General features: G+C 35.7%; 1 protein-coding gene across 3 annotated transcripts in view; it reads left to right on the forward strand.

Moving 5' to 3' along the window:
• The window catches only part of DPYD (dihydropyrimidine dehydrogenase), an 807615-nt gene that overhangs the window by 572736 nt on the left and 211561 nt on the right, over positions 1 to 23318 (forward strand). The window lies entirely within an intron of this gene.

The raw sequence follows: 23318 nt of genomic DNA on the forward strand, positions 1-23318 counted from the left end.
TATCACTCTTTATCTTCATCAATGCTTTTGGTCTAGATTTTCACTCAAAACTAAATTGCTCTTCCTACATTCTTTTTTGCTTTTTGTTTTTTGTTTTCTATTTTAGCTATTTGATTTGATTTTTTAAACCCAACCTGGATATTTTTTACTTTGATAAGGAATTCAGCCTACTCACACATATAGTGGTAACTGATCTATTTGATTTAATAGTTCATATTATTTTGTGTTTACTATTTGCTTACTTTGCTGAAGTTTTCCCCCATTGTTTTATTATTTATTTATTTATTTGTTACTCTAATATGGACTTTTATTCTTCTCTTCACAATGATGTGTAAAGCAATATTTCTCAATTAGTATATCAAGTTCAATAATTATGATGTCCTTACTAGAACAGCCTACTTGCTTATTTTATCCCTGAAGTCCTCCTCCTTCTACTTGTTTTTAGAGACCGTTAGGCTTCGGCCTGCCTTTCTCCCTCTACTTTCTTCCCTCCACAATTCCTGGGTTTCCTAAGTAGCTGAATAAATGTAGTTGCAAGTTTTTATTAAACTTATTTAAGACATATATATATATATATATATATATATATATACACACACACACACACACACACACACACATATATATATATCTTATTTTAAGCATATAATTTTAAGAATACACATTTCTTAAGAATCCTGTCATAACTTCTATTCTAAATCTTAGTTGTAGAATTGTCATCATATAAATTAAAACAAGTTGCTTAACACTATTTCATTGTACTGTTCTTCTTTCCTCTTCTCAGAAAGTAAAGATTTGCTTCTGGTTGAATTTTTACGAGGTTGGGAGTACTTCCTTGAGTATTTTCTACAGATAAGATATCAATACATGGGTGGCATATTTTCTGAATCCCTGAATGTTGAAAACCATTGTGCTTTTTCCTTAACATTTGAGTATTATATTGGCTAGTATAAAGATTCTTGGATCATAGGCCTTTTCTTTTAATGGCATAGTCAGATAATCTTTCCTTTGTAAGAAAACTATTTTTGTTCTGGGTAGAAGAAAGAATTTTTTTCATTAGCATTGGAGGTCAGACATTTCCCCTGATTATGTCTAGGTGTGTGGCTTTTCGTAGAATTAATCCTGTCTGAGTCTTAGTGAGCCTATTCATTCAAAAGGCACAAGTCTTTCTTCAACTCAGGGAATTTTTATTCTATTATTTCCTTGATTATCACTTCTATTCCATGCTCAATTTTTCCCCATCTGGAACTCCTCTTTGCATATTATGTCACCTAGATCTTCCTCTAAGTCTCTTATTTTATTGCTAATTTTCTTTTTTTTCCCCTTTTATTTGATCATCCAGACAACTAATTCAGTTCTTAGCAGTGGCTACACTCTTTTTCAATTTCTCTATTTGGTTTTAGAATTCTGAAAATCATTATTGTCACTTCAAGTGATTATTATTTTTATTTTCTAATTGCAGCTCCTTGAGAATGCTCATTACATGTAAATTAACATTCTTCTCTGTCTAATTCATTAGCTGTTCTTTAATAGTAGCTACTGGTTCAGCTTGACCTCCTTCCCACAACTTACAGAGTCTATGAAATAGGTAGTAATTCTCCTTTGACTTCCCTATAATGTAGGTTTTGTCACTCAAGAACAGGCCAGGATTTGAGGTTCTCTTGAGCAAGTGGAAGGTTGTGGATGAGGCAGAGGTTTTGTCTTGTGAGCTAGTGATCACACACTGGCATACCTGAACCCCTTCTCTGAGAAGGGTGTAAGACCAGGTCCTAAGACTCTATAGGTGAAAGTAGGAAAAGGTCAGTTCCTCCTAAAATATGAATGGTTGGAGCAATTTATTCCACCTATTCCCCACCCTCCAACCCTTCCAGGTCTGTCAGCCCTAGCAGGATTATGTAGCCTCCCAGAGGACCATGTGAAGTATTGACAGATGTGCAAGATTGGAGCATCACTGGCATATGTTGGCTGAGCCCTCTTCAGTGGCAAAAAAAAAAAAAAAAAAAAAAATCTGCTGTGTTAACTTCAGACCTAGTGGGACTTCTGCTTGTCTCCCCTTCCCAAGGTTAATGAAGCCTCATACTTGCTCTCTTCTCTGGGGAGCTCAAAGATTCTTTAGGTGTTGTGTTATTCTGGCAACTTTCTATCTTCCCAGAATCTGTCTTCACAGTTTTAAATATTGCCATCAAGTGTAAAGTTTTGTTATACAGTTTTTCACTTTCACAGTTATTTTGTTTGGGTTTTTTTTTACTGAGTCTAATTTTCCCAGAGTTACAGTCGAAATATCTTTTGGATTAAAATGGCAGGTCAAAATAATGGGATCATGATGTCCTACTACTTCATCTACAAAATTCTTTAATACAGTAATTGCCGTACTTAGTAAACAGTCATGGAGGAGCCACCCATTTAGAAAAGTGGAAGAAGGGAACCAAGATATAGCTGTCAATGGAACTAAGCAGGGCCCACCTTCTGCTTGCCGATTTAGTGGTAACTCACTTCCTTTGAAGTAAACCAAGTCTTTATTTAGCCAGTGTGGCTGTCATGGGTTCAGATTCTGTTGCTGGGAGATAGTTCTTGCCCAGTATTGACACAGCCAAGCTTGTTAATATAGTTAAGTGGTATTTAGCTATTAAGCTATCCCTTGCCATTCTGCCAGACTGAGAGATTCTTGGCCATATGGTCCTTCAAAATCCTACTCAGCTCTGTATTAATTTCATTTGAGGCACTCTCTTAGCTGGAAACCAATTCCCAAAAATGTGTTGAGTCATAATTCTTCAATTCAGACTTGCCTTAGTAGTTTCTTTGCAAAAAGCCTAGGAGTTCAGCCCATCAGCTAAGATGTCTTTTAGAGGTCTTCTGCCTTAGAGCAGTGGGAGACAGTAGAGATCTGTCCTGGGAGACCTAACTGAATAAGTACCTTATACCATAGAGCTGGGCCTGTGGGTGGTGGTCTCAGCGAGGTGCAATGAGTACTTTTCTTGGAACAGAGAGTACAACAGGAAATATTTGGTAGAGGCCTGAGGAATTCTGCCTCCTCATTGCTCTGACACTCCTGGAAATATATCTTTCTAGTCAGCATTCTCCTTTAACCCAAATGTCAGATAAGAGTCCCTCCTCCTTTCCACGACAAACCCCTCTGCTCAAGTGCTTAATCCCAACCTCATCTACTTCTTTAATATCTCACTCTCTTCCCCATATTTATATTTTTCATTCCTCCTTCACCTTGGCCCCTTCCCCATCTCCTACGTGCATGAACAAAATCCTGAGATAAACCCTGTTCCAATCCTACCACCCTCTCAGTACACCTGTCCGTTTTTTTTTTTCTTTCATCCCTTCATTTCCAGTCATCTAGAAAACTGTCTTCACTTCTTCGCCATTTATACACTCCAAACTTCTGTCTGACTTTCCTCTCACTCTAGTCAAAATACTATCAGAAATGTCACCAATAACATTTTCACAATCGTCACCTTCTTATCTCTTGCACAGAATTTAACCTTATTTAGAACCCCTTCTTGAAATTATTTCCTTTCTTTTAAAAATTGTACTTTTCTGGTTCACTTCCCATCTCTCTAAGCACTTGTTTCCCCCTTTTTCAGGTCCATTTTCATCTTGTACCTAAGCTCGAACTCAGGTTTCCTGGCTCCTGGTTCAATTCTCTTTTCTTGACATTATTTAAATATGTTGGCGCAGTTCTTCATTCTAAAACACTTATTGAGCACCTACTAGTCAGGCTTAGAATAGTCTACAAGGTGTAATTCCAGAGACGCTTTGTAAAGGCGTACTTGCTCAAATATGTCTTTCCTACTATTGTGCCGTGGTGTCTGAACTATCCACCATCATTGAGTCATTCTATGAGGTGGAGACATTATTACATTGTTGTTTTCTGGAGTTATCTTTTAAAATGTGGCTATTCTTTATAAGGAAAAATCATTAATCTATTTATAACTTCATGATTTAAATTTATGAAACCAGTTACCTTGAAGAGAGAGAATGAGATGTAAGACAGGACATAAGGCACTGAATAAAGAAAATAGCCTGTGGGAGTAAAGGGAGAAGGAGGTCTGGGTAGCCTCAAGTCACTAGGGTGAAGGTAGAGGAAGGGAAGAATAAAGAATATTAGAAGGAGTACACTGCGTTGTGTCTTTGCCTCAAAAAGGCATGTGTACTACTTTTAAGAGAGCAGCAACTGCAGTTATATTTTCCAGTATGTTATTTTAAAATGTAAGAAATTTAGAGTTATCCTTGGTCCTATCTGTTGAATTGGCCAAGTGGGAGGTAATGCAAGACTGTGGGGACCCACTGGGTCAGACAGAGCTGTGGTAAATAAAGTAGGCTTTTGGGTATTGACAGCTCTACAATTAATCGACAAGGTGACATATTCCATTATTTTAAGGAGAAATGTACAGTTATCCCAAGGAGAAATAAGCATGCTATTGTATCTGAACAGGTGACTATCTTTGACCCGCATTTTAAAGAAAGAAGGTATGAGCTACAAGTTCTCCCCCAATCATTTCTGAAGATTAAAATCACCAATGAAACTCTCTTGAAAATGTGCATGGACCCCTCTTCCCTAGATTCGTCCAGAAGTCTGGGCCCAAGGCCTGTGTGTGTGTGTATAACTCCACAAGTGATTCTGATGCACAGGCAGTGGTGAAAACAGCTAAGCTGGAAATTTGAGGAGCTGAGTTTGATTAGATAAAGTGCAGTAATGGAAAGAAGAGAGGAGGCTCTGCTTCTGTGTTAGGAAGCATCTTCTAATTAAATTTAGGAAGCAGCCTCTACAAAAAGCTGACAGCAGAGCTTCCTGTGCATGTTGCCAAGGAAAGCATGATGAAAAACAAAGGAAGTACCCTCTCTAGAAGCTTATCACAGAGATAGGCGACCTGTCTTTCTTTCAAAATCTAGTTTTGATCTGATTTCTCCTCACCTGGCCACAGAACCTCCATGTTGCAACACTTATACACTCTGCTTTCCCCAGTATGCACCCCACTTTCTTGTTCCCTGCAGCACCTTCGTTTGTGTTTGGGCCACAGAACAGATTTCCTTCCACCATCTGCCCAGTCAAGCTTGTTTGTTCTCCAAGGATAGAGTCAAATATCTCTACTGACCACTGCTGCCCAAAATGACCCTTTCCTTCTCTAAACTTGGCAGCAGTTTGTGCTGCTTATCTTGTATGTCGACCTCCTGCTATGTGCTTGGTACCTGTCATATAGCTGGTAAGTGACAGATCCAGGAAAACAGAGGGTTAGCTGACTCCAATCCCATATTCTTTTCATTATGCCATCATGCTGCCTCTAGAATCCCATACCAGCCTATACTATGATTACATGCTTTGCTTCCCTCTTAGACTATAAACTACGTATGACCACAGACTGTGTGTGAAAGCCCATACAGTCTGCCATCGTTTTCAAAAATGAGTCAAAAAATGACCAAACAGCAGGAAATCAGCAGCTGGGGATATAACTTTAACCATGGCCCATGCTAACACTTGGACATTTGGAGAAGTTGCAGTTCTTAAGGTATCTTAAGTCCTAAGTTTCCATGCATTGTAGTGTCAAATTTAACAAAAACTTTCAAGAAAACTCTGCACCTTCATAAAGAGTTCCATAATAAGCTGAATAAGCCAAATTTTAGCAATTACTGAAGAATCAACAAGAAATTATAGCAGAAAAGTAAATCGACAAGTGCTGAGACTTAAATATTAATGAGGGATAGGTCCCAAGACCTTCTCAAATCCCTAAGCATCACTATAATATATAACTTTCCTCATAAAAAGCAGTAAAGTATAACTGAAATATTTAAATGATCCCTGTAGACCCTAATGATTCTATAGAAACAGAACTAAAGTCATTTATAATGCTATTAACATAAATTCTGAATTGAGCGCCGGCCGAAACGTTTTCAAACATCACTTTTTCTTGTTTCCCATATAGGGCATATGGTTACTAATTTTTGCCTGAGTCACCACCAAATTTATACAGAACTTCTATTTTCTAAAAGATGCATCAATTTTATAAAACTTTCACTTTTTCCTTATTTCCGTCATGAGAATTAACAATTGGCTTTCTTTGGGGTTCATTTTACACAAAGTCTTTTGACATGTTCAAAAATTATTTTGTACTTCTAAGTATAAAAAAAAAAAAAAAAGTTCAGCCTGCACCTCAGCGTAGGTGCTAGCTAGAAAAGCTCTTAAAAGTTAGGCTTATTCCTGGCCAAGTGACTCACACGAAGCTCACAACATCATCCAAGTTTCATATAAAAATATATATTAATATTTGCTCTATGGGATCATTCACAAAGAGTTGAGACTTCAAATGTTTAGCCTATGAATATCAGAGACTTACTATATTAAGTAGTAGTTTTAATTCTTGCTTTTTCTGTTTTTCAGTGTACATCAGTAATCATAAGGAATTTATTTATTGACTCCTAACTTACAATTTATTTCCCCAGAGCTTGTGATTTATATGACTGCTTATAGTATGCCAGGACCCAATAAATGGTAAATATTTAGTCCCTGTCATATGATACATCACCACTATCATTTGTTGATGACTATCCTGAATTATATTCATGCTCAAACGTGAAGACAGGGTATTTGGCTTGGAGCAGATGAAGATGCCTTTAAGACAGAGAATCAGACAAAATGGTCAGGTCTTCAGAGATAGAATTCTTACTTCAAAATTTTGCCTATTTTACATTTGGTAGTGTATATATGTCCATGCCACTCTCTCACTTTGTCCCAGCTTACCCTTCCCCCTCCCCGTGTCTTCAGGTCCATTCTCTATGTCTGTGTCTTTATCACTGTCCTGCCCCTAGGATCATCAGAACCTTTTTTTTTTTTTTTTTAGATTCCATATATATTGTTAGCATACAGTATTTGTTTTTCACTTTCTGACTTACTTCACTCTGTATGACAGACTCTAGGTCCATCCACCTCACTACAAATAACTCAATTTCGTTTCTTGAAGCAGCCACATAGCACAGGGAGATCAGCTCGGTGCTTTGTGACCACCTAGAAGGGTGGGATAGGGAGGGTGGGAGGGAGACACAAGAGGGAGGGAATATGGGGATAGATGTATATGTATAGCTGATTCACTTTGTTATACAGCAGAAACTAACACACCATTGTAAAGCAATTATACTCCAATAAAGATGTTAAAAAAAAAAATTGCCTATAGTGATGCTAGCCCTAGTCCTACTTTCATATTACTTCCACTATTAATATGTTTACTAAATATATGTGGTTGTATGTATATATATATTTATATAAGTTGTAAAACAGAAACAGGAGAACTGGCTCAAAGACCTCATATACAGATGGGATGTGTCATCATTTTAAGGAGGCAGCTGAGACCTCAGAACGCCAAATAGAACAGCAAGGCAGGAGGGGTGTATCAAGGCCTAGACACACCAACTGTATTCTCAGTGTTCCTAGGTACACAATCAGAGGTTAATTAACAGTGATTATCTCAGTAGCATCTCAGATGGAATAAAAAGGACCTGGAATATTAAACTTAAAGCTGAGAGAAATAAGGTATTCTTTCTTCTAATGTAAAAGTTCCTAGATAATATACATAGTACCAAGAATATTCCCATAGTACTATGGAACTGTATTTCTCTGAACACCTGCTCTAGCATAAGCATTATGTAACTTTAAGTAGAACTTAAAGTTATTGTCTTAATAAAAGCAGGCATTCAGTTAATCTTATACTATTCTATATCGATGTCTGAAAAAGTAAAACCACCCGTTCTTAAACCACTCTAAACATATGGCACTATCATTTAATTTGTAACAAAAACCAAATACCATGATGCCTTGGAGGAGTTAATTCAGTTACTTAGGTCTAGTCTTCTTTAGCCTGCCTGCCTGCCTATGTGCCTTCCTTCCTTCCTTCCTACCTTTCTCCCTTTCCTCCTTAAATCTCACTACCTAGCCATAACCCATTTTAACATGAGTGTGAACATTTGCAGTTTTAACTAGTGGTGAGTGATCTCATATAAAATATAGCAGTGTATAGTTTTGCAAGGAATTTGAATTGTGAATTAAGGTTAGTGTAAGTGAATCACTGAGCTAAGAATTAGTCTAACTTTTACAAGCATTCTACCAGCTAACATCTGCATCTCAGTTTCCTGTTATTGTGTTAAACATAAAACTAGGTAATAGAAACAGGTAGTGATCATATAAAATCAACATAGTATTTGCTCTGAAGTCACATCTCATTCTAATAAAGTTTTATCTAAAGTGATGAATATTTAGTCAATGATTAGTACATCTATTGTGCCTGTTGTATATCATCAGTATTATGCTTGCCTCTATGGATGATATTGCATGATGAAAAAAAAAAATGGTCCCCAACTTGAAACAATTCAAAATCTAGGAACAAATTTAAAAAATTAACTAAATGAAATTAAAACAATTTTAAGGTACCACAAAAGCAAAGTGATTATTTGTTTTGGTCATAGAATATACATAAACTTAAATGTGACTTCCTCAGGTTTAAACCAAGCAACCCATCTTCAGTTTACCATACCCACAGCCCCCGCACTCTTTCTCTCCTTATCTTCTTACCATGCTCTAAATTTTCTATTACCTACTTGAAATTGTGTTACGTATTTATTTCTTTTTTCCATATTGTATTTCCCAGTTGAATGAAAACTCCGTGAGAACCTTAACTTTGTCTTATTCACTTTACTTATTTACTTATTTACCCCAACAACTAAGATAGTAGTTGAATATATATTTGTTGAATGAATGAATGAATGGATGAATATCACCAAATAAGGAAAAGATGGTTACAACCGGTTACACAACACACAGCCCACTACTATGCAAATAAGTTGCATATGGCTGATGATGCCTTATTGTTTACTGTGGTGCAGATTTTAGTTATACAAGTTCACATCTTCATTAAGCAACAACTATGACAATAAACGGCAAGAAAATAATAAAAAAGAAAATAGACTGATCGTCTTTATAATTTCTTTAGAGCTGCTGGGAACTCATTTGTTGACATGGGACTCAGCCTGATTTCTTTTATAAACAGGAAAATCAGTATTTATTTTCAGGTCTTCATTTTTATATCGGGATGAATTATAGGATATTTAATGTTCAAACAGTTGTCCATTTTTCCATTTCCTATTAAGAAGAGAGGAATATATGTAAAATGTTCTTTGTATATTAAGATTTTATATGTATAACTAATAATAAAATTTATACTAAAGCTCTGATTTGAAATTTTTGGAAAGTCTAAATACATTGTCAAGTGTTCTTGAAACACATAGTGTACTTTTGGTATTGCAGAAGTTATGGGAAATACCATAGAAATAAAAGATCATAGTATGTATATTCTTTTGTAAATTTGAATATGCTAAATATTTCATATTGATCAAACTCACAAATATGGTATAAAATAATCTGATAGTGTATTTTTTTTAACATCTTTATTGGAGTATAATTGCTTTACAATGGTGTGTTAGTTTCTGCTGTATAACAAAGTGAATCAGTTATACATATACAATATGTTCCCATTTCTCTTCCCTCTTGCATCTCCCTCCCTCCCACCCTCCCCATCCCACCCCTCTAGGTGGTCACAAAGCACCGAGCTGATCTCCCTGTGCTATGCGGCTGCTTCCCACTAGCTAGCTATTTTACATTCGGTAGTGTAGAGTAAGATATTTATTTAGTGTCCCATTCATGCATGGTGACTCAAAGATATTTCTTACCCTTACCTGTTAGTAACCAGCAGAGTGCTCACCAAGCATCACTTTAATCCAGGATTAAATACTGGAAATAAAGAAAGTTAAAAGTGTACATTTGTAACTGTGATTACATCCCAAAGAGAAATATACTTGCTTTTGAATTTGCTTATAATATAAGTGGCTCTTACCAGTCCAATATGGATAATTCAAAGTTAATGGCATAACCATAAAAATGAATTTGTGCATACTTCAAATTGGTAGCAGTTCCATATTCCAAAATATATTTTAGTTAATGCTCATTCCTATTCATACAATTTTAACAAAATTCAGATTTACAACTATTCTTCTTCTTTTCTCTTGTTCTTAAATAGCTGTTTTAGGCTATTAAGTTCATCCTACCAAATTGCCCAAAAATCTAGGAAGTAACATTTAAAAATTGTCTCTTACTCAACTTGGGAAACAGTCTCTTTAATTTATCACACTTTAAACAAATTGTTAGCTTTAATTAAATGTGAAATAAAACAAAGATATAAACTAAAAAACCTCTTGGTTATGAAGAACTGATGTAATAAAACTAACCCAAGAATTTATAAATGATACCTCTTTTCTGTAAGGATTGATTGCAACATAATCGCAGCAAAATTTCAGCAAATTTTAAGGAAATTTAATTGTATAAAAGTAAATATATGATTCTCAGATAATTAGCAAAAGATTACATAAGGATGCTTTATAAAAGCATGCCTGTATTTAATGTAGTTTGACCTTTTTTTTTTCCCTTAGTAGTATGTAGTCCTACTTTTTTCTAACTAATGTGTGTTTGGGAATGTATAGCCCTATTGACATTTTAAAGTTTTTTTTTTACCATATTATCCAGTTACATAACAAATAATATTCATTCATTCGTCTAATAACATTTCTATTGAGCAATCCAAGTACAAGTATATATAAAATCCTAAGGAAAGATAAATGAGGAAATTAATTCTCTCAAGGGTTGGAACTAATGTGTGTGATATGAATGGGGAAGTATATTGTGGATGGAGGAAGTGTATTAACAAATTCTGGTCTGGTAGTTAAACATAAGTGGGCTAACATGACTGTTCTAAAATTACGTAGTGACGATTTTGACTGTATATCATGGTTTATATGTACAGCATAGGTTATTGTGTATTTCTTAATTATTTAGAAATGACTGTGGCCACAGTATAATAGCATTATCATTTTATCTCTTAATAGGGATATCTGTGGTATATAAGGTTCAGGAAAATCCCATTATGAATAACATTGGCTTAAATTAAACATTGTGGAGAAAGCAAATTGTACATGTGCTAACTGAGGAGAGATCCATCTGTGAGTGAGACATGGAAGCCCTGTGTGCTCTAGGCCCGGGGCGGCGGGGGGGTCCCGGGGGGATGGGGGGGAGGCTAAAAGCTGATTGTTTGATTGTGGTTGGGCTCTCGCCTATTTTGCATCAACTGAAAAATCCAATTCTGTCTCCCTCACCAGTTGCTCCCATGATAACATATAGCAACATAAGTTTCCACTAGTGTCAGGCCCAGGTCTATTGACTATCCAGCTCTTCTAAGGGGTTATATATTCTAAATGTATGATTTTGTTTGCTTGCTTTAAGAGAATTCATATTTTATCCATAAACACAGCACCTAGGAACAAAAACAAAGGAGTTAGGAGCACCAATCACCAGAAGAGATTTAGTTCAATATTATTTATAATGGGAACTGGACATATCTCAAAGTGCAGAAATTGGGAAATAATTAAGTAAAATAGGGTATATCTATATGATGAAATATTTTATGAATATCAAAATAGTATTTTTAAAGAAATTGAATGACATAGGAAGTGCACATAATATAATGAAAAAAAAAAGGATTTACAACTGTAAAAATGGTAAGAATTAACTTTTGAGGGAACTGTGTTCTTACTCCAAGAAAATAGAAGGAAATAAACCTTTTTAATAGTGCTGTTGTTTGGTTGTTTTATTATGAGTAATTTTTATTTTTCTTAGTCAATAATTTTTTAAATAATTTATTCAAAAAATTACTCCATGATAGTTATGAAATCATCCTTTCATAATCATGGAAAACTTTCTTAAAAATAACATTTGAAGAAAGATTTAATGCAAGGATAGTGTATAAATTATATTAAACAATTTTTCTTTTTTTTCTTTCAAGGTAAACAGAAATATATGATTTTAATTTGTATTAAGATGCGAAAGAGATTTGTGTGAATTTGTCTTCAAATGTTGTGAGAAGTGGGTCTACTGTATCTCTCACTAGGGATAACTTGATAGAAAACAAAACGTAGAATGATTTAAGGATAATTAAGTTATGATGTGTGAGAGCACTTGGTAAATCACTGTGTTGTATGTTTGTTATTTTTAATATTGCCTGAGAATGGTCTAAATAACCTCTTTGAGTCCTATCTAGGCCTGTGATTTCAATAAGATATTTAATTAACAAAGCTAATTATTTAGATCTCAGACTGTCATGGATTTCACATTGTTAGAATTCAGAGATATTGTTTAAACTATAACCAATTCCTTTAAAAATGTCATATAGTCTCCCTTACATATATGCATTGCCTCATAACATAGCAAATGATCTTCCACTGTGTCATTAGTTCTAATTGTGATAACAATAAAATGATAATTACTCAACATATTCATTGCATACACCTTTTATGTCAAGCACAGTTCTAAGCTCTGATAGTTCAGATTAAATTTATTATTGGTTTTCTTGGGCTGTGTGTATCTATAGCTATAACTAGTTAACCCATTGTATTCTGCCTCCATCCCTATTATGTTTAGCTATATGTGCCATAAATTGCCAGTGGCTTTAAGGGGTATAATCTATTGCCTACATTTCAGTCCTCATCCTCCCTGATGTCTTTGGTGTATTTTATATCAAGAACTACATCTACATATTCTTTATTGGAGTTTCCCTTCTTCCTTGGATTTTTCCTCATTGTTCTCTTCTCTCTCTGACATAGCAAGGGTTTCACAAGACTCCAACTACCAACTACATACTAACAACTCATAAATCTATGATTTAGTGTTCCTGTGATCCAGATTCCTATTAACTCTCAACTGGATTCTTTCAGCTAGGTGTCTTATAAGGGACCTCAAACTCAATGTATCTAAAATTCATCATTTTATTGCCAAACCTGCTTCTCTAGTATTTCCTCACTTGGGTGATGAAATTACTATTCTCCTACAATGACAAACCACAGAATTATTTTTGATTTTCATTCCCCAACTCCAATTTGTACTAATCTTGAAAGTTTTTAATATTCATCCTTAAAATGATGTTCTAGTCCACTTGAAGTTCTTGATTTTTCACTAGCACTAGGCCTTTTTTCTCTTTCAGATTGGTGTCCCTGCTTGCTCTGTATCTTATCCTACTCAACTCACAGACATATATGGAATTATATTTCTAAAACATGGATTTAACCATGTGGCTTTTCGTGTTTTCTTATTGTCTAAAGGATAAGGCACAGAATCTGTAGGAAGCTGACTCTAAACTCTTGTTGAACCATTTAACCATATCTCCTCTCTGCTCCCTTCATAAGCAATAGTTTGGAATTTTTTTTCTATTATTTCCCATCGCACAGGGCATTCCCATGCTTTAGAGTCTTCCTATGCATTCCTTACCCATGTGTTTCTCCACAGGCCCTAATCCAGTTGCTGCCATTTTGTGACTCTTTCAAGACTCCAGTCCGCCCCACCACACACACACACACACACACACACACACACACACACACACACACACTTTAGAAGTAAATAAAAGTAATCATTCTACCACTAACTTCCCACTTTGTACACACTTCAAGGAGAGCAAATTGCTTGGGGTTGTTTTTATGTCTTTTTCTTATACCAAAATGAAACCATTCATAAAGTCTTTGTGGTTAACTGCAGGATGATTGCAAATGTCCAGTAAGGTTTAGATTCAATAGCTTTTGAATTCCCACAAATACCTTACATAGCAGAGAAAGGATAAAGTAAGAAGTAACTGTGTCGCATTTGTGATTTCAACTGTTGCATGTTAAAATCTAGGAATATTAGCAACTGGAAATGTATGAGTAAAACCTTTTTGTGATGCTGGATGCTGCCTTTGCCCAATATTCTAAAAACCTAATTATATGCTGCAACATCTAGATGTTAATTACATGACCCAGTAAAGTTGACCACACTTATTATTTTTAAGTGGAAAAAAAAATGCAAAGTTTTAAACTATCTAAGTTTAGCAGTTCTTTGGGTACTTTACATTTCTTGAATATTACAAAAGTAAATACTCACCTGTTTTTAATACTAATACGATTTTGTGTATCAAGCAATTTGAAGCTTTTTCCCCCCATGCAAGCTTCCTAACTGTTTTATCAAACATGTAGGCTGCAGGCACCTTAGTAAAGTTGAGTTGGGATAAATGAAAGATCCTTGTCGAATTGGTAATCATGCAGGTATTCAGAGTGAAAGGGAGATCATATTTTAAATTAATTTCAGGGCCTCAGGATATTTTTTCTTATGGGCTATATTACCATTCTCTGTTTACATATCCATCTTTTAAGAACTCATAACTACTCTTAATACATTTCAAATCAAGCTTTCCTGTACCTGGGTGATATGTATTACTTCTTTCTGCAAGGATCTCTTGAATTATATGACATCTTGCTTATTATGGCATATTCAAATGCTAAATGATTTATAGAAAAATAATGACATATACTAATCCCAAAGGCCATTATATATTCTATTGACTTTGACCAATTTTTAGTGCCCTAAGTGATCTAATTTGACTGTATTTGAGGACAAATTAATACCTTATTTTTTTGTAATTTTCACATTTCATGGAACATTTCAGGTTAATTATTAGGAGCTAAATAAAAAGTGTTATTTATTTATTTATTTATTACTATACACAATCCACGTAGCTAAGGACCTGCCACACCTAAAGCTCCTTTCTAAAGGGAAGTGACCAAAAGCAATATCTTGTATACAAGCTGTCACAAAAGCATGTGTCCTGGATACTTTGACCACAATTCATTGGACTAGATATTGTATCCTGAGCAAAAGGTGACCAGCTGTAATCTAAATAAAAAGAGATCAGCAGCCTTTCAGGGAGTGTGCCTGAAGGGAAGGCAGGAACAACAGGCTTAGAAAAGTGTCAGAAACCAAATGGATCCAGAGAATGGGCAGCAAGAATTGCCCAGGTAATGCACAGCCTGTACCAGTGCTGTTATCTGCCACTACTGCCATTGTTGGGTACTGTCAAGAGACATTGCACCACACACTACCACAAAGAAACTTCAGCCACTTTTCTGATTGTGAGATTGAAATTTTGGCTGGAGCATCAGTTGGCCATGCCTAGAATTATGTAATTGTTTCTTGGTTGCCAGAGAATAGAGAGACAAAAATTTTCTTTTCAGTGGGTTCCATAGTGGAGATAGTTTCTGTGTTCCACCAATACTTCATACAGTGGGAATTTAACAAAATAAATGGGAAGGGTGTGAAATAGGAAGGACGGCCAAAAAACAAAAACAAAAAACAAAACAAAACAAAAAAATTATTCTGTTTTTATCTGAGGATCTTCTCTTGTGGGTTTGGTTTTGAAATATATAGATTCTCCAATGGATTGTAGAAAAACTGAATGGGAGAACCAAAAGGCAATATAGAAAAAAGAGAAAGTCAGTAGAAGTAGAAATGGAAAAAGAGATACTGAAAAGTAAGAGCAGATTCATTAGTATCACAGAGTTTCTAATCCTAAAAGCAGTAGACACCAGCTCTTAAAGGAAAAACAAGAAAGTAAGAGCTGCTCTTTGTCACTGATTTCACTGGTGGGTCACCAATGCTGCTGCCATCTTACTTCTCCATATATACTTGTAATAAGCCCTCAGTAATGGGGGTGGGGGGGCGGGGGTAGGCTTGCCATGGTTCCTTTCCTTGACACCTGAAAGACTTTAAAATAGAGAATCCTCTTTTTACACACACATGTGCATACACACACACCCACACACACACACCTTATGATGTGTACTCTTATAAACCACATGAGTATAAATGCACTGATAAAGATTAAGTTAGGTTCAGATTGCTCAAAATTTGGGGTAAAATCTAACATCCATGAATTTTCTATCAAGAGTTTGTTAATATCACACTTACAAAAGGTCATGTTTAATATCTTCCCCATCCCACATTTTCACACAAACACTTTTCAATAAAGTCACCCCACTTTTAGTTATCTCCAAGTCCTTTTCAGCTCAAAGAGGGAAATCAGTCTACTGAGCTGGCAAAACAAACAAAGGCCTAGATATTTCTTTCTAGCTCTTCTAGCAGCAGTAGGAAGAAATCCCTTAAGGAACTGTACCAGCTTGTTACGGATGAGCTCCCCTTAGCTGAAACCATTCATTGCCAAGGGATTGAGGTTTTCTCTGCTACATTATTTAAAATTGCCTCAGCAGTTATTCCTTCTTTTTTTTTTTTTTTTTTTTAATTTTATTTATTTATTTATTTATTTATTTATGGCTGTGTTGGGTCTTCGTTTCTGTGCTAGGGCTTTCTCTAGTTGCGGCAAGCGGGTGCCACTCTTTATCGCGGTGCGCGGGCCTCTCACTATCGCGGCCTCTCTTGTTGCGGAGCACAGGTTCCAGACGCGCAGGCTCAGTAGTTGTGGCTCACGGGCCCAGTCGCTCCGCAGCATGTGGGACCCTCCCAGACCAGGGCTCGAACCTATGACTCCTGCATTGGCAGGCAGACTCTCAACCACTGCGCCACCAGGGAAGCCCAGTTATTCCTTCTTGCTTGGATTTCATAAAGTTCCCAGGACAGAAGCATGGCTTCCCTAGACTCTCTTCATCTTAAATGTATCAGCATCATGGGCGCTCCAGGGCAGAAGGCTGTTTTACACTAGTCTCCTCCCTGTGTCGGTCAATCATTCACCCGAATAGGGGATTATAAAGATACTGAGGTTTTGTGCTTCTGGTTGTTTTCTAACTCTAGCACTCAAAAACATAGGCTAAGTGAGTAGACCAACAGATGTATAAAATATCAATTGTTACACTGCTTACACTAATGCTTTGCATTAAGAAAACAAATGACAAGCTGCCTAAAGTCTGCAAAGAATAAAAACTCCATATTATACACTTAAATACTTACTTGCCCTTATCTAAAATGAATCCATACACAGAAGTGCAAGTGACGGCTGGCACTTCATTACCCACTGAAGCCTTTTTGGTGTGTTCTGAGCAGTGATGGAGCAGCCTGCTGAGTTTCAGTTTGGCTCAGCTGGTCCACAATTTTGAACCCCTACCGGTGGTATCAGCAAAGCATGTTCATAGCCTATTTCTCCACATATAAGATTTTTCAGGTTACGTTGAATAACTTCATTAACAGACTATGGACAGCACTTTTTCTGCATCATGGACAATACTAACCTTTGAATTCACAAATAAATAAATAAATAATAATAAATAAGAGCCTCCCCAAGACACTCATTGGCTAGAATAGCACATGGAACTGTGAGCAGGAGATGTTCATTGGCCTGACTACTGAAGAGGTACTTCTCCAACTCTATTGCCATGGTCAGTTGAGGCAGTGGATTTCTAGATGGGATTAAGATAGGATCAAGATAATCTGAGGAAATCTGAATCTGCTTCCATAGGGACAAATTTTGGAGGGGAAGATTTGAAGTTTGAACCGTTTTCAGAGCTGACCTCCATCATTACATTGCCACTGGGGAATAAAGAAGTGAGCTAGTGGACCAGAGGGAATAAAGAGGGGCTAGTCATCAGAGGGGATAAAAATAATGACTCAAAGAATACCTACTTCTTAAGAATTATCTAAATAGTTCATGGCAATTCTCATCCATTTGTTAAAGGTTTAAGCTTCTGAAACGAAGTGTGTGGAAATGAGGAACACTGACACTAGGAATATCAGAGGAATGGTTCGCTAGGAAGATGCTGTCTGAATGGAAGAAACAGCAGCATTAAACCATAGTCACAGGAAATGGTATTTAAAGGAATGCAAGTTCCCTTTAACTGGCACAGCTATGGATAGACTTCCCCACCAGGCCCCAGGGACCAAGGACTGGGACTTGAGGCAAGGTTAGGAGTGCAGACTGGAAAATCTTCAATATCCTAAAGATTTAGACAGAAAGGGCCATGGGCAGTCGGGACCTCAGGGAGTTTTTAATGGATTGCCAGGCCACAGGAGGAAACAGCTGTCTTCCAAGCAGTTCAGCTAGCTGGTAGAGAACAGCGAAAGACTGTTTCCAAATTCCACTGGCTTATGGAGCAAAAACTACTAATATCTCCGGGACAATGGAGCTTATTTTGGCTCCACTGAAGGGAAGGGACAGTTGTTTTCTTGCTCACTGTGGAAATCGGATCCACATTTAGGAGTTCTTCATTCTTTTGTTCAACACAGTATTTATTATCTTTAGTGTCTTAGACTCTACATGAGAGGATCAGGATAAAAGAGTAGGATATATCCCCTAAAAGACTAATAGTCTGGTGGAGACAGGGAAGAAAAAAAAAACATGATTATAAAACACTGTGATAAATGAAGTAATGAAGAAACATTATGAGAGTATTTAAAAGGGAGTCATTATTTATTAATCCATCCTTTGTTGAGGTAGGATGGAAGTGATGTTATCCAAGGGACAAGAGATGAAGGACATTCTGGGCAGAGAGAGAGAGAAAGAAAAGCCTGAAGCAAGGATCAGAATGGAAGAGGCTACGGGTGCCTGGGGAGGAGAGAACACACAAGCAGTTAGTTCTGTGTCATCTTCAACTTGAAGCACAAGGGAAGTAGAGGAAAAAAAAAAATATATATATATATATATATAATATTTTATATGCATATACAGATACATTACTATAGACTTATAGCATTTTATGTTCATATTATATGTTTGTTATATGCATATCCCCCCTGGATTATGAAGTGTTTTATTTTGTTTTGTTTTTAAGAATAGAGATAGTGTATTATATATCTTTAACACCATTGTCTAACATAGTGCATAGTGCCTGAAACAGTTGTCTATTAGGTTATCTTGGAACCAGTAATTTTATACTCCCAGGTTTCTTCTGAGTAAATAGAAATAAGAAAGTCAATGTTAATTTATGCAATGTGAGCTCTATCAAGTCGACAGTATTTGTTGAGTGCCTACTATGTGCTGAACTCTGTGCTACATGCTCTGAAATACTCTGAAATAAGAGAGCATATCAGGATCTCCTTTTTTATACTTAACATCCAACATACATGTTATTTATGTGCCTGGGTTGTACTTCCTAGTAGACTCTGCCTTCCTTGTCCCACTCATCTTTGTCTCCAGCATAGGCTAGTTGCAGTGCCTTGTCGTCGGTAAATAAATTTGTTAAAAGGATAGAACCCACATTGCCTAGAATGCCACTGGCTTTAATTTTTCTATTTATATTTGAACACCCTTGGAATTATTTTAAAATTTTAAATGAAATTTGTGGTGGTATAATTTACTTATAACAGAAAAAAATACACTTAAGTATAGAATTTGATATGTGTTGACAAATGTCTACTCTCATGTAAATACCATCACACTCAAGATACAGAACATTTCCATTACCCTAAAAAATTTCCTTGTGCCCTTTCCCACTTAATCTCTTTCCCATCCCCAAACCTCAGTGACAGCAACCAATGCTCTGCTTTCTGTCAGCGTAGCTTTTCCTTTGTGGAATTTCATATAAATGTAATCATGCAGCATGTACTCTTTTGTGGACTTCTTTAACTGAGAATAATGTTTCCTTGATTAAGTCCAAGTTGTTGCATGATTCAGTAGTTTAGTTTTTTTTTTTTAATTGATGAATAGTACTCCGTTGTGTAGACATGCCACTTCATTCACATACTAATGGATATTTGAGTTGTTTCCAATTTGGAGCTATTTTGAAAAAGTTGCTATGAACTTTTGTGTGCAAGTCTTTGTGTGGATATATATTTTCATGTCTCTTGGATATATAACTCAGAGTAGAATTGCTGCATGGATTAGTAAGTGCACATTTACCTTTAGAGGAAACTGCCAAATGGTTTTCCAAGGTGATTATGCCATCGTTAGAATTCTTAAATCAGGAAAACTGGTGCAAGAAGGACACATGCTAAAATATAAGTTAATTAAAAACATCCCCATTCTGATGCCTAGTCTTTGCATTTACTAATAATTCTACCTGGTGTAGTTAACTCTTTCTGTCTTACTTTACTGACATAGAAGGATAAATAAATCACTTTTGCCTATTACTCTGAAGCTACAGCTAGTCTTACAGGTATAAATGAAGTAGAAGCCTTTTATAGTTCTAGTTTACAATTGATGGCTGCATTTTACTTTAAGGAGCAATTTTGCTAAAGAAGATGATGGTTTAGGACATGATAATGGGAAAGAAAATTAAGAAGGTGAAATAGGTACTCAGATTGATCTTCTGGACCCTAGTTCTATCAGAAAAGTGGACATAAAAATGCTAGCTACTTCCTAGCATGCCATGTGAATTAAGACTTCAGAGTTCCTTAGTAGAAAACATTTCATAACTGGTAAAATTTTTCAGTGGGTTCATTGAAATGCCACCTTCTAAGAAAGCCATTTTGAAAAGAATTGTGCAGAGTGGAAATTACCAGGGAAATTGGAGAAAATGTTTCTCAAAGTCAAAAATTTCACTAGTAATTTAACTTATCAAGAAATTCTCACAATCTCATTCTCTAGTGCTTATTCCTCTGTACAGGGCATGAAATCAGTGAGATTTGATGCCCTAGGTAATTGGTGAAAATACCTGTCCTACAATGGAGAGGTCATCTAAAGGTCCTCAAAAGCAGCAGGGTGCATCATATATAGAACCCCCTTAATGTGTAACTAGAGACATGCTAGTTACTAGAATTAAAAATTATTATCTTGTGGCCCAGATAGAAAATTAAGCTTTTAAAAGCAGCCAGTTTTGGACAATGAAAATTTCTGCAACAAACAAGCTGCTCAGAACTACGTTTTCTGCTTTCTGCTGTTGTCACTGTTGTTTGGTTTTCATAGGAATCTATTCCAGAGTGTATTAATTGCAGACAGACACAGGGTTGCTCCTCATTAAAATTGTCAGAGGCCACATTTATCTCTAGTTTGCTTTTATCCTCTTCTTAGCACCTCACAAGCTTGATCTGTTACCTTCACGTCATGTAGTACCCCCAAGACCACCACGTGCTCCCCAGACCTGTCACTCATTCCTTTAAGGGCTTCACTGCTTTCTTGCTAGTAATATCACACACCTCCATCACAGGAAAACCCATTCTGCTCCATCACAGGAAAACCCATTCTGCTCCCTCACAGTTTTCTTTGGTGATCATATAAATAACAAAAGGGTTAACAGGTATTAAAGTAGTATATACACACACACACACACAAGCAGTTGCTATGGGAGAGATTATAAATCATGATCAGGGATGGGCATTATGAATATCTGCAGGAACAGCCAGTAAAAAATTGGTGATACAGGTGGGCTTTTTGTGGGCTAGACACTTTAAAAGACTTGTTAAGCTGTTCTTTTTTCCATGATTATCTACCATTTTTCTTCAGAATTTTTCCTGCTTTGTAAAGAAGTCTTAGTGAATTTCACCCTTTTAGACAGTATCTATCATAAAATATATTTGTGTTTTTCTTAAACCCAACCATAATCTATAAATTGATGGATACATAAAGAAATAAATTGAAAATCTGCCAAGTTTTCATTTAGTCTTCTTTCATTGACACAACAATTTTTTTTGAGTGCCTACAATGTTATATGCCTAAAAGTAGAAAAGCAGTCCAGAATTGTCTTCTTTTATTTAATTTTTGTTGATGTGGATAATGTTAAAGTCTCAGTCTGTCTGAGAGGTTGTAGTAACTTTGTGTATTTCCTATTCTGAAGACTTTTTGGAGGGGAGAATTAGAAATTGTCTAAAATTTATTCATTTCGATAAGATTCTAAAAATTGGCTTGTTAGGAAGGGCAATGCCACCTGATGCTATCACTAGCAAATGAGAAGGTCAAGATGCAGAAGCACTATTAATTGTTTTTAGATCTCGATCATTCATATCAAAAATGTGAGGAAATTAGGAATGTGTGAATAGTTTCCCCAAAGTATACAGGTTCATTTTTTCATGCTATTAGCCTCACCACATTTCTAGTTGTATTAGAATATTCCCTATTATGCCTGTCAAACAAAACTTTGCAATTTATGGAACAGTCAATAATTTTTACAATAATGTTGGCTATAAGTTGTCTTTAAAATTCTCAGGTAATCAAATTGTGTTTCAGCTGGGTATGAGGATTAGTAAACAGCTGGCTTAACTGAGTATGAAGACAGGTAAAATATATCTGAACACCATAAACCTTACACATAGAACTATCGGAGGATTAAACTGTGGTATCTCAAAATAGCAGATGATTCAAGTAAATAAAGGTAACCAATGGACCATATTTTTTTACAAAAACTGAAAAACTCTGAACAAATTTCAAATTGTTAAACAATGTATTGAGGCATCCATTTAAAGTATTCAACTAGTGAGAATCAACAGAAAAAAGTGTGACAGATGTTCAAAGTAAATATGAAGACACGGTGGTCAATAGTATTGAAAGCCACTTAGAAACCTATATCAGATTATTAGTCTTTACTCTATTGGAACCAGATAATATTTTAAATTTGTTTTACTAATTCTTATCAGGCTACCTTCCATGTATTATGCAATTCAAGTGATCTTTAAATTATCGGCAAATTCTACCTTAAAGAGAGCTTTCACAAAGGACATGCAATTGATGTCATCTAGAGTTACTGTCATTTCTAGGCTAAGTCCCATGGAAATTCATAACTTAAAAATGAAAGTCACAAAGATACAACTGTCTTCATAATGCCAATGCAGTGGTTATAAATATTTCATGAACATTGCATGGGCAGGGGCAGATCTCCATTTTCATGAGTTAGAATTTGTACAGCTAAGTCTCCAGATTTTACTATTCATAATACACAGTATGCCCTGTAGAGCATTGCATATAGTGCTTTTTTAATATTTATGTTTAATGAAGAAATTACTGTTCTGAAAAGAGAACAAGCCAAGTCAAAGATTTCTTGTTGAAATTATTAGTTTTGCTGACTAGCGACAATAACAACTGAAAGAAATTACCTCATCACAGTGTCCTAGCACACAAACACGTAGCTTGTAGAGTAATACAAGATGACTGATCAAGATACATTAAACCTAAGTGAAAAGGTTCTTTCTAAAGGTTATAACATTAGAAATCTCATCTTAAAAGAATTCGAAAGGTTAAAATGCAAAGATCAACTTTCTTACATGTAAAAATATTAATTACAAATGAAATTCTTGCCTACTGTTTCATAGTTTAAATATATGCATTTTTCTGGGTGGATCTTTTATTTTTTAAAAAAAGCATTTTAACTTCCTAAGATAATATTACCAAGTTCAATAATGAATTGCTATTGCATATTTTAATGTAATTTATCAAAGCACATTATCAGTACCTGTCAGAATAAATTTTGCACTAAAAGTAATGAAAAAAAAGGACTATTGTATGTGTTGAAATCAAAGAACATTACTACTGCTAAGTTATTTTCAA

Source organism: Balaenoptera physalus (assembly GCF_965194825.1).
Source record: "Balaenoptera physalus genome assembly, chromosome: 1".
In the NCBI taxonomy this organism is placed as follows: domain Eukaryota; kingdom Metazoa; phylum Chordata; class Mammalia; order Artiodactyla; family Balaenopteridae; genus Balaenoptera; species Balaenoptera physalus.